General features: G+C 30.1%; 1 long non-coding RNA gene across 1 annotated transcript in view; it reads right to left on the reverse strand.

Moving 5' to 3' along the window:
- The window catches only part of LOC141411441 (uncharacterized), a 137,830-nt gene extending 128,975 nt beyond the window's left edge, over positions 1 to 8,855 (reverse strand). Inside the window, exon 1 of the long non-coding RNA XR_012436173.1 lies at positions 1,169 to 8,855. This is a non-coding gene — a long non-coding RNA (uncharacterized lncRNA). The remainder of the gene's footprint in view (positions 1 to 1,168) is intronic.
- Between the last annotated feature and the right edge of the window lie 7,431 nt (positions 8,856 to 16,286).

Raw genomic sequence — 16,286 nt, forward strand, 5'->3', positions numbered from 1 at the left:
AAAAAACTAAAAATAGAGCTGCCATATTATCCAGCAATACCACTTCTAGGGATATACCAGAAGGAGTATAAGTCAGGTTAAAACAAAATTACCTGCTTACCCATGTTTACTGCAGCATTATTCACAATAAGTTATGGAAACATCCAAGGTGCCCCACCGCTGATGAACAGATTAAGAAAATGTGGTGTTTATATACAATGGAGTTTTATTCAGCCATGAAGAAAGTAGAATTTTGTCATTTGCAGGTAAATGGACGGAACAGGAGGAAATCATCTTAAGTGAAGTTAGTCAGCTTCAGAAGGCCAAAAGCTGCATGTTTTCTCTCATATGTGGAATATAGACCTAATACAAATGCAGCAATATTATGAAACACAGGTCACACTAATGGGAAGTAACATACCAGATGGGTAGGTGAAAAGAAGAAAGTTAAGGAGGTGAGTATGTCTGATGTGCTCTCTAAATAAGAATAAATATGGAATTTTTTAAACTGGTTGAAACCAGCATAACAAAGAACTAAGGTAGAATGAAGAAAAATAGAGAAGATGAACCAATTAGGGTTATAATATATATATATGTGAAAATGTCCCAATGAACCTCCCTGTAGCTATCTTAAACAAGCAAAAATGTTATTTTTTTTTCCTACTTTCTTCTTCTACAAAATTGGAGAACAGGAGGGTAGAAGGAGTCCTGCAGTTATATGTGAGGGGTGTACTGGTACCAGTGGGAGGGGGAGGTTGCGGAAAAAGGATGTTAGGAGGGTGAATATGGTGCAAATATTGTGTACACATGTATGTAAATGTAAAAATGATACCTGTTGAAACTATTCTAGGTATGGGGGTAGGGAGAATAATGGAGCGTGGGGATAGGGTGAATTCAAGTATGGTACAAGTGATACATTGTACAAACTTTTGTAAATTCAACAATGTACCCCTATCCAGAACAACACTAGAAAAATGATTGCATAAGTAGGTATTTTTAGAAATTATCACCCCTGGTCTTTTTGGAAGATGGATATTTTCTGATCCTAATCAAAGCATAAAATAAAAACTTTTGTATATTCAACAAAACAAATCTAATCTACAATGCCCCTGAAGTATATACTATGTGAGTATCACAAAGAACTATATGTCACAATATACAAGAACATTTGAACACTAATTGAAGTTACCTGAAATATTTTCCCAGTCAGTTCATCAGTGATTTTCTTCTGTTTTCTCTAAATATAAGGACAACAGGAACTTCTCCAATTTTAAAAAATTAATTGTAACTTTCAAGGCCTGAAATAGAAACAGGTGAATATTGAAGAGGAAGGATAAAATTTCTGAATATGAATATTCATCTCAGGGACCAGGGTTTGATCAGAAACTTCAGGGATCAGAAAATAATTGGAGAATTCTAAAGATATTTTCCATCTTTTCACTATTTTCCTCTATTACTATCCTTTTAGTCTAATCAGGATTTCTTTCTTCCTTAAAGTATGAAATAGAATACAGCTTCTACAGCTACATACATTCTTTCTTATGTAAAACAAATCCATAGCCCATCTATACATTTATTCTATCTATTTATCTATCTATCTATCTATCTATCATCTATCTATCTATCATCTACTGAACTATCTATCTACCTATTTATATTACTGCTAATGTTAGTAAAATCAAGGTAAGTTCCAATATTGACCTTTTCTTCTTTAGCAGTAAAAGCAAACACAGAAAATATTTATCCACACCCATATAAGCTAAATTCCTAATGCTGGACTCATAGCAAACAAACAAAATCCATCTACATATCAAAAGGAAATATTGTCACACAATGTTTGCCTTCACAATCAGGACTGTTTCTAATAGGAGGAAAGCTAGAGGCATATACACAACTCTATGGCTGGTTAAAAAAAATAGTAAAATGAGCTTACTTTTCCAATTTCTGCAAGCCCTTGATTTTTTTGTTTGGTTTTTTTTTTAACTCCATTTTGACAGCAATAGCTCCACACTGAAAAAAATTCTAAGAATTCTGATTGTATAGGAAGTAAGATTATTTACAGGAAGCTACCTTGAGAATGGAAAGTGAGGAGAGCAGGTAATTTCAAATATAGCAGTAGAAAAGTGCTTGGGTTCAAGAAACACTGATTATTGAATCTAGTGTAGGTGGTTATTCCAAATCAAGATTTTTGAGTGACTCTTATTATTGAAAATATCAGCATATATAATTTTAAGACCATACATTAGTGTAGTTTTACATTCAATTATCTAAATGTATAGCCAATTATAATCCAAATTTAACTAACTTTAGGACAATTTGAAAACAAAATAACAGCAAATGACTCAGAAGCAAAAGAATTATTCATTCACAATAGTAATGCAACATTCACATTTGAAGAAGTTCTAAATCATTTTCCAAAATAGTACTTCAGACCTCAGGAACACAGAGAAACAAATTTAAATGAAGAGTAATTTTTTTCAAATTTAATCTTACATACACATATACATAAACACACATAATGATGCAGTTAAAAAATGCTAATTTAAAATGTATGGTTTGAAGCCAGGCATGGTGAAACATCTATAATCCCAGCACTTGGGAAGCTAAGGCAAGAGGGTGGAGAGTTTGAAGCCTAGCTCGTCTATGCAGTAAGATCCTGTCTAAAAATTCATATGAAATAAAACAAAATAAATAAGATGCGTGATACTAAAATGGGCTTTTCTATCCTTTCACTTAGCAAGGACATTGAAATTTTCATTTAATTATTAAAGGACTATATATTATGCAATATTTTAAGGAAAAGAAAAATTAAAAAAGTGAATAGCAAGTAGAACACTGGAATAGAAATCAGTGTGAAAGAACCTCTGCATTTTATACACTGCAGCATTATCCTCAATAGTGTAATTTGTTTAAAAATAAAGCACAATGAACTGGAATGACATGAAAAGTAGTATTTTGAGATACATAAACAATTCATTTTTAAGGAAATATTAGAGAAATGAGAATTATGAAAATAAATATTATTTTCAAGAGGGAATATACACAATAATTTTTCTGTGATACACTTAAAATGTGTTAAATCAAATCAAATCAAATAAATAGAAAATGGAGACTATTCACAATAGAGGTCAGTATTTTACAAAGTTTTGTTCTTTGGCATTATCTCAGATACAGGCCACTTAGTTTTAGAATATTTGTAAGGCCAAAAACAGATTTTAAAATAAACCCAAAAGTCTACTTAAGGCTGACTTTCATTGGCTGTATCTCAGTAATCAAAATCTCAGTATTTCTTCGGGAACCAGACTATGCTTTTAAATAATAGCATTTTTGACAATGACATATAAAAATGAGTGGGTATTGATAACATTTATGTCCTCGAAGTCAGATGGCCAACTTGAACATATATGTGGTTGACAGTGTATCTAACCTGCTGCTGCAAAATTAGCAAGACCCACTCTGTCTTAAAAGTACCACCAATGTAGATTGTAGTTCACAAGTCTTCTTAACATCATTTTCTGCCTGTGATTAATGGGGTTAAAGAATTGCCAAACTATTATGTTATTCCTTCTTTCAAATTTTCAGCATGATTTTGTGTGTACAACTTGTACTGAAAATGTTTACAATTATTTACAAAATAAAATGTTTTAAGTTAATAAATCAAGCAACCATTTCTATACAATTTATATAATGCAACAAAAATGTACCTATCATAGCCTAAAGAGGCATGCTGAAAAAAGGGAACATCATTTACTTCTTCAAACATAAAATGTAAGTTTATTACACTAGCTTAAAACTGTTCACCATAAAAATTCTTCTCGATAATTGATTGGCATGTATTAACAGATATGAAAAAATATTAATGGTATGGAATAAAGGAGTATTCTCAATGAAGGATACATAATTATGTTTACATATGTAGTTAAATTATTTTATAAGAATGACATTTAAAGCCTGGTTTCTGTTTTTTTTGTTTTTAAATCTTATTCACAAGCATTTGTGGTTTAGATTACATTTTACATGGTCAAATTCAAAATGTATTTTATTCAGGAAAAGCATCACATAACCATATTATTATTTAAGTCATCTTTTGTTTAAGAAGTAATTTAAATCAGCATCAAAAGGGATATTTTAACAGAATTACTGGTTCATTTGAACATAGCTTTTAAAAAACTGAATTAAGTTACTAAAGTAGAAATAAAAATATATGTACCAATATGTGACATTCAGCTGAATAGTAAAGCAACTAAATATAGTTTTCCTAGGTTTATATTAAGTAAATATAGATCATTTTATCTGAGCTAATTAATGCAAAAAATGCACATATAAAAATGAATGGGTTTTCTTGCCAGATATTAAAACTATAAACTAATTTCAAAATAAATTTAGCTTCATTTTTAAAATTGGTAAACTGTCATAAATGTACTTTCTTTTTAATTATTATCCCATATGAAAATAAGGCACATGCTGTTTAAAAACCCCACCAGCTCAGCAACTAAGAGAAGAGACAGACAAATGGAATTACATAATTACAAAACTTCTCACAACAAAAGAAATGGTCTCTAAACTGAAGAGGCCACCCACAGAGTGGGAGAAAATATTTGTCAGCTATACATCAGACAAAGTACTGATAACCAGAATATATAAGGAGCTCAAAAAACTAAACTCCCCCAAAATCAATGAACCAATAAAGAAATGGGCAATTGAACTAAACAGAACTTCTTCAAAAGAAGAAATTCAAATAGCAAAAAAAACCACATGAAACAATGCTAATCATCTCTGGCCATAAATGAAATGCAAATCAAAACCACACTAAGATTCCACCTCACCCCTGTTAGAATAGCTATCATGAAAAACACCACCAACAACAAATGTTGGTGAGGATGTGTGGAAAAATGAATCCTCATACACTGCTCGTGGAAATGCAAGCTACTACAATCACTCTGAAAACAATATGGAGGCTTCTTAAAAGACATAGCAATCTCACTCCTAAGGATATACCAGAAGGAATGTGACACAGTTTACTCCAGAGGAACCTGCACACCCATGTTTATTGCGGCACTATTCACAATAGCTAAGTTATGGAAACAGCCAAGATGCCCCACTACTGATGAATGGATTAAGAAAATGTGGTATTTAAACACAATGTAATTCTTCTCAGCCAGGAAGAATGGAATCTTATCATTTGCAAGTAAATGAATGGAACTGGAGAGTATCATCTTAAAGGAAGTTAGCCAGGCTCAGAAAACCAAAAATCGTATGTTTTCCCTCACATGTGGACTTTAGATCTAAAACAAATGCAGTCATATTATTAGACTTGGGTCACACACCAAAGGGAGAACACATACAGGAGGAATAAGAATAGGCAGGAAACCCAAAACTTGAAAGTGTTTGATGTCCCCACTGCACAGGAGCTAATACAGTAACCTTAAAATGACAGAGGTCAATATGGGAAGGTGACAGGGAAGGAGTGAAGAGGTTTGGTAGAGATGAGTCAATTAGGGTTGTAATACACTTGTGCATGGAAGCAATGCTAGGAATCTCTCTGTATAGCTATCCTTATCTCAACTACCAAAAATGCCATGTCTTTCTTATTATGGCTTATGTTTACTCTTCAATAAAATTGGAGAAAAGGGCAGAACAGGATCTGCCTGGAAGTGAGGGGGGTGGGAGGGGAGAGGGCAGAGGCAGGGGGCAGGAGGGAGAAATAGCCCAAACAATGTATGAACATATGAACAAATGAATAAAGAAAAATATTCTTGATTTTAAGACTCTGATATATAGTATTAGGAATTAGTAGGTTTAATCAATCATGGTGTCATGTGTCTGTAATACCAACACTTTGGAGCTGGAGGAAAGAATTCAAGTTCAAAGCAACCTGGGTTGCATAGTGAGATCAGGTCAAAAGAAAGGAAGGGAAAAAGAAAAAAAAAAGGAAGGAAGGGAGGAAGGGAGGGAGGGAGGAAAGAAAGGCAGGAGAGAGGGAGAGAAAAAAAAGAAACAGATCTGGGGTTAACATATCTTAAGTTTTCCTTAATGACTTCATTAAATCATATCTACTTTTACATTTTGAAAGCAAAATGGAAAACCTAAATCAAAAAAGGCAAGTGAGTTATTGTCTTTTGTGTCTACATTTTCTGCTTGATTAGTAGGCTTGGTCCTCCCTCTAAGATGAGGTGAAAATGTACACAATTTGTCTCTGAAGCCAAATTGCTTCTCCTGCCTAGCCCTCTCTATCTATTGCTGTTTAGGTAACCTGCGGTTCCATAGCTAGAGGGGTGTTATCAATCTTGAAATACTTTTCGGTCCCTTATGCACCTTCATCAGAATATCACTCTCATAAAACAGAAAGCTATGAACAAATTAATCATTCACATGAATAAATTGGTAGCAAGAAGAATGTGTTTTCCTCAGGTGGTGAACTCCAGGTTACAATGAAAGCCAACGAGAGCTCAAATCTGAAAGGGGAAGTATGATCTATCTAGTTCAGTTTTCTTAAGTTAAGTCCCAGCAGAGTTAGTGAATTCCAAAATGTAAAACCAAATGGAACAATGCAAATACAGTATTTTTTCAAAACTCAAAGTAAAGTCGAGCAACAATTTAAATAATTGTCACAATGTACAGAAATATAGTAATTAGCTGAATTGATAACAACATGTACAAAGGTTTACGATCACTTTAAAATACCTTGATTTCCATGTATACATATATGGCAAAATACTTATGCTGTACTTGATTTAGTTATCAACTCCATCTAGCTTACTGGACTATAAAGACATTATTAGACAAAAGTGTTATATTTTATACAATGTACAATATGGTTAAGGTAATCTGGATACAGAAGCAAATATTTTAATGATTCGTGAATCACATAAATTAATAGTAATAATATATCATGAAATATTGTCTAACCATAAGGTAAAATGAATCTGATTCATGTGAATAGTTCATTCATAGGAAATTTTGCACCAAATATTTATATCCAATAGAAAACTAAAATGTTAATAGGAAAAATATGAGACCCTAAACCACCAAATTATAGTTAATACACAGCCCCATTCTAGTATTTGTTACAAAACAATGATATTACCTAATTCAAATATAAGGACATATATTTGCACAACTAAAGAAGTATATGTTATAAGTAATAATCTTTATTCATGTAATGAAGATTTTCTTCATAGCAACCATAGATTCAGTACAACAGTTCCAGATGAAAAGATCGACATACGGTTTTAATTATGGGGTATTGGGGGGGGGTAGAGGGAGGGCGGAGTGGGTGGTAAGGGAGGGGATGGGGGCAGGGGGGAGAAATGAACCAAGCCTTGTATGCACATATGAATAATAAAAGAAAAATGAAAAAAAAATTATGGAGTGACGTCTAAGGTGGAAATAGAAGCAATGATAAATTTACTCACTTGAGAAAAATGACATAGATTGGAATTTGTTCAGGGTGTTCTAATATTTTGGTATATAAATTTAATATTAGTGTTAAAATCTTACTGTGAGAAAATAAGATTAAGAATTTACCCAGGAGGCAGAGATCAGGAGGATGGAAGTTCAAAGCCAGCTGGGGCAAATAGTTACTGAAACCCTCTCTCTCTTGTGGAGAGGCGCAAGGTGTAGACCCTGAGTTCAAATCCTAGTACCACAAAAAAAGTGAGACTTTACTTAGAATTATCTAAAATTTCTGATCAAATTATTTGCTATCTGATAGATATTAAATTCATAATTCCTTAAAATTAATTTAAGGTTTAATATTTTAAAAAATTGTCCTGGTTTTAACAAATCTACATTCTTAGTTTGCTTTGCTTCATTGCAACTCCATTTTATCTATATGGGTCATTTCTTGTTTCACAGAAAGATCTTGAAATTGAATGGAATCTTTATTAGGAGTAAATATAAGACAGAGAAAAACTAAAAGAAACATTGTTGCTCCTATTGTGTACAAAATCTTCATAGTGGTCCTCCAGAGTATGCAAAAATAATGCTCAATGACTTTTATTTGTATTAAAAGTTTTGAAATAATAGTTTGAAATAGTATTTTTAATGCTATTTTTAATGTACATGTTAGATACTTGAATTAGTTAAAATAAGTGGATAACTAAGGATACCCACTAAATACCATGAAAAATACTAGAGAACAGAAACTTATTAGAATTTGTTTCAAGATGTATTTCTTTTAACTATTTTTTAAAATTATTTATTTAAATTATGTTTATCTTCTCCTATGACACTGGAAGTAGTGATGCCTGTAGGATTATTCATGCCACATACAATAGACTGAATTTTAATGTGATTTTATTTTTAAAAAATTCTTAAATAGAAATTTAATCTTAAAAAGTTTGAATAAAATACATACACACTAGATAACAAAAATATTTAATTTCTGAAAATACACATATTTTGTCAATTACTTTACAAAGCTATTCATAATATACATTATGATATAAAATCTTATCAATGTGAAGACATTTTCTCATTTATTTATATATTTTCATTTTTCTATAATTCACTAAGCGATAATACAATTTTACTATGAAGACATAATTAATTATGTATATGAATATTCACATTTCTACTAAAACGACAGGTTAACACAAGTCCATGTGTGATATTGTTTATGGAGTCATGGTTCAGATGAAAAATAGATTCAAATTATCAAAAACTACTCATTTTCTTTTGAAAAAGTTTTTACTATGTGTTAGCATACCAAGCTTATATAACAGATTTTATTCTTTCAATTAATAAAATTCATTGCAAAAAAGACTTAATTTTTGTTTAAATGCTATTTGAATATACAAATACAACAAGTTTTTGAAGCTGATCAACCTGTTGTTTTTATTTTAAATTACAAATGGGGATTTCATTTTCTTATAATAAAGAGTAATTTGAATTTAGTAATTAGTAATGAATAATAACAATAGGAACTCTTAATGAGAGGAAATATCAGAAAAAAAAGATCTTTTGTAAGTACAGAATTTAGATTTTCTTTTAATTATATTAAGTACTTTGAAAAGGTGATTTACTTTTATTCTTAAAATGTAATACATTTTTCACACTTACCACTGGACTCTATTGAAATATTTTGATTATGTTAATATCTTATGAAACAAAGTAATTAAGAATGTTATTAAAATATGTTTTATAAATGGAAATGTACTTATACAGTTTAAGTTATTAATATTATATATTTAATATACAATTAATTCTTTTTTAAGAAAAAAATTACAAATTTTTAAGTTACAAAGTTTATAGTAGTTTTCCAAAGTTTTTAGTTGACAAATGTAGTAGTGACTTAATTTTTTTACTTTTCATTTACTTATTTTTGCAGTACTGGAGTTTGAACTAGGGGTCTTCATTTGTTAGACAGGCAGTCTTCTGCTTGAGCCACTTTCCAACCCCTCTTTTACACTTTAGCTACTTTTCAGGTAATATTTTTCATTTTTTGCCTAGGGCAGGCCTTAAACTATGATCCTCCTACCTGTGGCCTTTTCTGTAGCCTGGACCGTGGACACACAACACCAGGGCCAACTTGTTGGTTGAAATAGATGGGGTCTTGCTAACTTTTCTCAAGCTGGCCTCGAACTATGATACTTCCTGATCTCTGCCTTCTTAGTAACTGGGATTATAGGCATGAGCCATGGTGCCTGGCAGAATTTTAAAATATATCAACATTCAATATAATGTTGAACATTAAAGAATATGGTTTCACATTCTCAATTCACAAACTTTCCAACATATTTGAATTGATGGCAAAACATAAATACATCATCTAAGTGCTCATTAAAGTCAGAATCAAAAATACTCTGGAGGGGGAAAAATGAAAAAAAATGTGAAGACTGCGATCAAAATAGCTTAATGATTTCTAAAATTAGTGCTGTTTGATTCATAAGTAAAACTCATAAACAATCTTCACTTATGCTTCCTCTTCTGTCTCCAAGTTTAACAAAACATGTAAATTGCACGTGAATAATTACTTCATTATACCTCAAATGCTGTCAGCTGAAATATTCGCCATAAAGTTGCCAACATTATGATTGATGCATGAAAAAACTTAGAAAAATTATGTCAGAATATATTGTAAAAATACTGTTTCCCTGTAGCCAAGGTACCTTAATAACAAAATGCAATGATATCTAAAATATTAAAACTGTGCACTGAAATATACATGTAGTCAGCCCTAGAGAAAAATGTGTTCCTGTGTTGGAAACTGCCCCCAAGACTGTTTTATTCCTTCTGGATTACTTTTTTCCAGGAGGTAAATTCTCATTAAAAAGATGAACTGATTTTCTCATACCCAGGGGATAATACACAGTGCCCAGAAAAGCTTTCTAGATAGATAAACACCTCACTCAACTTAAAAACACCAGGAATATATCTTTAAAATGTCTGAAATTTTCACCATTTCATCAGTATTTTTATTAGTGCATGTTCTACATTTTAAAACAGCAATATAATCTCAGAATGACAATTACTGTCCTAAATGTGTATATGTTTTGAATATACTAATTAGCAAAATAATTTTGAATTGAATATGAATTTTGTGTCTAATTGCTGTAGTTTTGTTTCCATTTACCTTAACTCCCTGAAATTTTTATTTTTATACAACCTGACTAAAAGGAATGCATTTGCAAATTATTTTATATATTCATTACAAGATATATAAAGTTCACTAATAGCAGTTTCTACACATTTGCATGCCAGGGTACTAAACGGTTATTTTTCTTTTTTAATTTTGCAGTTTTAAGTATCTAAATCAGGGTCTTGTACATGCTAGGCAAGCACTGTACCACAGAGCTACATTCCCAACACATTTGTATAATACATAAAGTAAGTTGTAAAATCATATGCACTGAGACGTTCTTAGTAGAATGAGTGTTCGCCTCACTTCCTGCATCTTCCAAGAGATTAGTTTAAAAATACTTGAGGTACTTTTCATTAATAAGGAAGGTAATAGTTTAGTTGTTATGGTTCTAATGGATTTGTCATGACTACTAGCTTAATTTCTAATCACTAAGTTTCTGTTTATAAAGTTTGTAAAGAATTCTGTAAGCATGTGAGGAAAAACTTGAATTATCACTGAAACTAGTAAACAGTAAAGTAATGGCATTTGAAAATAATGAGAACTGAAACATTTTCATTATTGTATCAACAGCCAAATTTATAGCACAGAAAAGATAATTGAAACTATACATTATTAATCATTATGTAAGAGTGTAATTAAATTTAGAATATTAGAATGAGGAATGTTGTATAATTTACTTATATATATATATCTACATATAAATATAGATATGTGTGTATCTGTTCCAATTAACTGCAAAAACCCCCCAAGGGAAGCTAAATGTTATGAGTATGTTCAGCATTGTTTGAATTGAAACAAAAATAATGGAAACCTCAAACAGAATTTCAAAATGTGCTACATTGAAATAAAATTTAAGCAAATGTAAGAAAAAAAATTATTATAAGTTAGAAAATCCAATCACTTTTTGAAAAAATAACAATTATTAATTTAAAGAATACTGAAAGCTAAATGGTATTATTCAAAGGGAAAGAATATGTACTAAACTCAATACTATTACACTAATAAATTAATTCCTTTATAAACATATAATAATACACTGTAGATATAAGAGTAATATGGTATTAGCTATCTAAAATTTACATTTTAATTTTGTTTAAAAAATTAATGGAGAAGTTGGAAAAAATATATGTTGAATTCCTTTATAAGCATTAATTACCCGTACAGTAAGAAATCGATGCTTTCATCTAAAAGATATAACTATGCGTTTTTTAGGATCAAATATAAAAACAATGGAAATTAATTATGTTAAGAATGTAAGATCATCATTGATATACATTTACCTAAGAAAATTTAAAATCTAAATTTCTTACATCTCTTAATAAACTGGGTTCACTGTTTTGCTTTTTTCTTTTTAATTGATTGAAATTAAGGCAGAGACACAAAAAATTGCCAAGGGACATACCCTCACTCTATGATAGAACATAATTGTGAATCTGAGAATCACAATTTTACGTTTAGCCTTTTAACCTCTTGTCTAAAAAGTAAAACAATCCTTGATCACTAAAATTTATCAGCACTAAAAAGAAAAATGTCACTGACAGTATATTTGTATGATAAAGTTAACATTTTGTTAGGAAAAAATGCTAAAGATAAAATTAATAATTTCATATCAGTCTTCAGTTTCAGAACAATGAAAAAATATTAAAAGAAATCAGACATGCTTGGAAAGTTTGAGAAAGTCATTACCTTTAACTTCTGTGGTATTCAATCACAAACAACTTAGGAAGAGGTGAGCAATCCTGAAAAAAAATATTTTTTGTACCCATGATTTGGTTCAAATACTTTGAAGAAACTCTTGGCCATTCTGTCTCACCCTCTACATCTTTTTTTATCCTAATTTTATAGGAGTGGATTCACCAAGCTCTCATTTTCATCGTAGCAGTGATTCTCCCATATTTGATATTTGACATATTTTCATTGAAATGACCTTTAACATTCTTTTCAAGTACATCAGATCTTGGAAATTTTGTGAAAAGCTTCTGGGTATAAAGTGTAATTAAAATGTTCAGTGTGTACTAATACACATCTTCAAATACTGCTGGGGCTTTTTTATGAATTCCAGGAGCTCTGGAAGACATTTCATGTTACAAAAACCATCTAAATACAAGCTGTCTCAGGGAGACTCCAAGTCATAGCAAATAATTAACTTTTAAGACTTAGATTTGTACTTCTAGCAAAACATTAAGTTATAATAAACTAATTCCTTTTTTAACTTAAAATTATTATTTCCAATTTTTCTTATATTTAACTTTGCTTTCTTTATAATAAAATCTTACATGAAATTGGTCACTTTATATACTATGTATAAGTCATTGACAAACTCTGAGCTCCCAAAGAACAAAACCTGAAAATTGATAACTACAATACATACATTTTAATGTTACAGGGACAAATTTTATTTAAGCAATAGATAAAACCTCAAATAGTCTAATGACCTAGTAGGTAATGTAATATCATATTAACTTGTTAGAGTAAGAAATATGGAAAATGCTCATCCAAGCTAAAAATGATCAAATCGAATTTAAATGAGTCTTAAAAAGGGGAAATAAATTTGTTCTGTAAGATAAAACAGATTTTTCATGAATTAACTGTGGGTGGCTGGTTGTAAAGCATTGCATTAGTGTTTATGAACTCACAATAGTACCATTTTGTAATCTATGTGAACTATCAATCAAAGTGTATAATTATAAATATATTAACAAAAATTTGTCACTTTTTTAGATGATGCATATAAAGAGTGATTATCAATGAGTGACAAGTAAGTAGTGACAATTTAAAATCAATGTCCCCTGACTCACATTATTCCTGCTTGCATAGGGCTTTTATTATGAATGATGTGGGATAATATTAAATTTAACAATATGAGTAGACGTCATTAATTTTACTGAAGAAAATTAGCCATTTGGAGAAATATAGTTACTCTCTTTTGAAACCTTTGAAGGGAGAGAGAATGACCCCACTTGCAAGAATTAAACATAATCTTACAGACCATCTTCAAAATGTCTAACCTTGGGCACAGAGCTTTTCATAACAACCCCAGGTCGAGGCCATAAGGGGACAAGATCAATCCTCTCATGTATGAAATATGCTTATTCAAATACTATAGTATTTGACACTGAATTTTTTACAATCAATTAAATTGAGGATAATACTGTATCCCATATTTCATAACAGACAGGTACCAAATTGAAAACATAGATGCAAATTTGCTTCCAATATCCTTTATCAAATTTTGTTATTAATTAACTATACATAAAGATTCTAAAAATCTGTGTCAGTTTGTAACACTATGAATGATCACTGATGGTGGAAATGATTTGTAAGTAAAAATCTATGCATTTTCCATAACACTAGAAAGTACCAGAATGTTGTTACTTACATACATATTTACATGGATTTTAATGGTGAAGTATTAAAATTAATTTTGAAATGAATTTCTGGAGTGATAAATTGAAAATATTTCTTGAAATGAAAGATACTCAAATTAGTTGTTCACATGAATACCAAAATAATATTGTGTCTTAAAGAAAAATCCACAATACCATCTACACATTATTCAACTAAAAAATTCAAAACCAAAAAAATTGTTCTATCAAACACCTGTTCATAATTTTCATTTTTAGAAACATATGTAATTTTAAGCTGGTACTTGTTTATTTTAAGGTAGAAATACAATACTCCTTCATTTTTACCAATTAAGATAACAAACTAAAAAAAAATCAGAAGAGTTCCATTCTGTATATTTCTATGAATACGAGTTCATCAATGAAATGACCTTCTAATATCTAATAAGAGATATCTGACATACTTCTCATTATGTTATATAGCATTATAGTTTTAATTTTGACAGTAAATAGAAAATCAGACAAATTATTTCATATTTGTAATTCTCTGAAATATTTATGTTTTGATTTTTAAGTTTTTTATAAGATATAACCTAAATTACTTAAGTTAAATTAAGTTAAATGTTCTTTTTGAAATGATTACAAAATTTACTCAGTTGATAATATTAGTAAATTACCATGAGAAATATTTGACCTAGGAAGAAATATTGTACTAGACTGATATCTCAAATACACCACATCAAATTCCTTATCCCCAATCTATCACCCTTAAAGCATAAAACATGAAAGTATAATTTCAAATTCTTAAAAATATTAAAATGCAAGGAACCCTGTATAAAATTTGCATAAGCAGCAACTCATATTCAATCTATTTTTATAACATAGAATCATAAAATGGGTACCAGAATGGCATTAAATTAATCAAAAAGTAATGATGAAAATGTACAGTCATCAAGTCAAATATTAATAAAAATACTGGAAACAGACATTAAACTGTTTTAGACACATGACTAAGGTTAATCCAAGTACTTTCATATATTTATGTTTGCAAAATAGTGGAGAACATCAGGAGTTTGAGAAACATTACCCATAAGTTAAGAAGTAGTGAAATGGTTAGTTATTTACTTGCCACTTTTATAACATTTTACTCTTTTTGTACGTTAATTAAAGAAATGTGCCTGGTTTCTAATGTTTAAATCCTTTCATTTCTTTTTCTTGTTCTTCTTTCATGCTGAAGAAAAATCTGTTTTTAAAACGTAGTCATACTAAACATTTTGCCAGTTCTGCAAATATCTGAATTTAGCGCCATCCAAGCAGTGCAACAAGAACATATTTCTAAGTGAATGGAAAGCATATTTGTGGTCTGCTTCATTTTCATTGATTTGGAGTCATGTGACTTTGGGAACAATCTACTGAGCCCTTAAAATTAAATAGCCAGTATTTGCCATTTCAAACAAGGACTGAACTATTCTCACTCTTTCTTTTGCCCTATTGAAAAAATAATTAAAAGATAAGAAAGAAGAAGGTTGGAAATTCAGTGAATGGAAGAGAGTCAGAAGTAATACAGTAAGAAAATTATATACACAAATGAGAATAATTTGCCAAAAATAAATCCTTGTTACAAAAATTTCATCAACATATAAGACAAGATAGTACAATCTTAGATTAGGTAACCTTTTCTACATCCTATCAAAACACTCTCTTTATACCCACTACTTTGAGCTTCCTATTCTGATTCAGGAAACAGTGAGTAGGGACTGACTAGATTATGCAGTACAGATGCAAACATGTTCCACTATATGTGTGTGAAGGTAATAATTTTAACTAAACAAAATAATGTGTTCCAAGGATGATATTTATGCTTAACTCAGAACTTCTATCAATACTTCAGTGGAATACATTTATCTGCGATAACTTAAGTTTTCACATTGCAATCATATAGAAATGGAAATGATATTTCAATGGAACAAGCACAAAGTATAAGCTTGATTTGCATCCAAACTTTAATTGATGCCTGAAATATTACATCTTGTTGTTCTTCAAAATTTTATGGAGACAATTTGCAGGGTCTTATATCCAATCACATGCCACTGATCTAAGTACTCAATGAAAAATCTAAAATATCAAAAATCAAATATGAAAAAGCACACAGCTTGGATTTTATTGTATATAGCAATGAACTATCTTTGGAAATTGCTTATATTGTCCCGAAATATGTTTTAATTTAATGTAATTAAATTACGTTTTTATTATATGCATCGATTATAATATAAAAGTTATATGGAAGATTTCATATAACATCCATAGCTTATAATTTATATGACACTCTCATATCTATGTATATTAATTCTGAGTAAGTGATATTGCCATTTTTAAAA

This window comes from Castor canadensis, chromosome 10 (assembly GCF_047511655.1).
Source record: "Castor canadensis chromosome 10, mCasCan1.hap1v2, whole genome shotgun sequence".
Taxonomy (NCBI): Eukaryota; Metazoa; Chordata; class Mammalia; order Rodentia; family Castoridae; genus Castor; species Castor canadensis.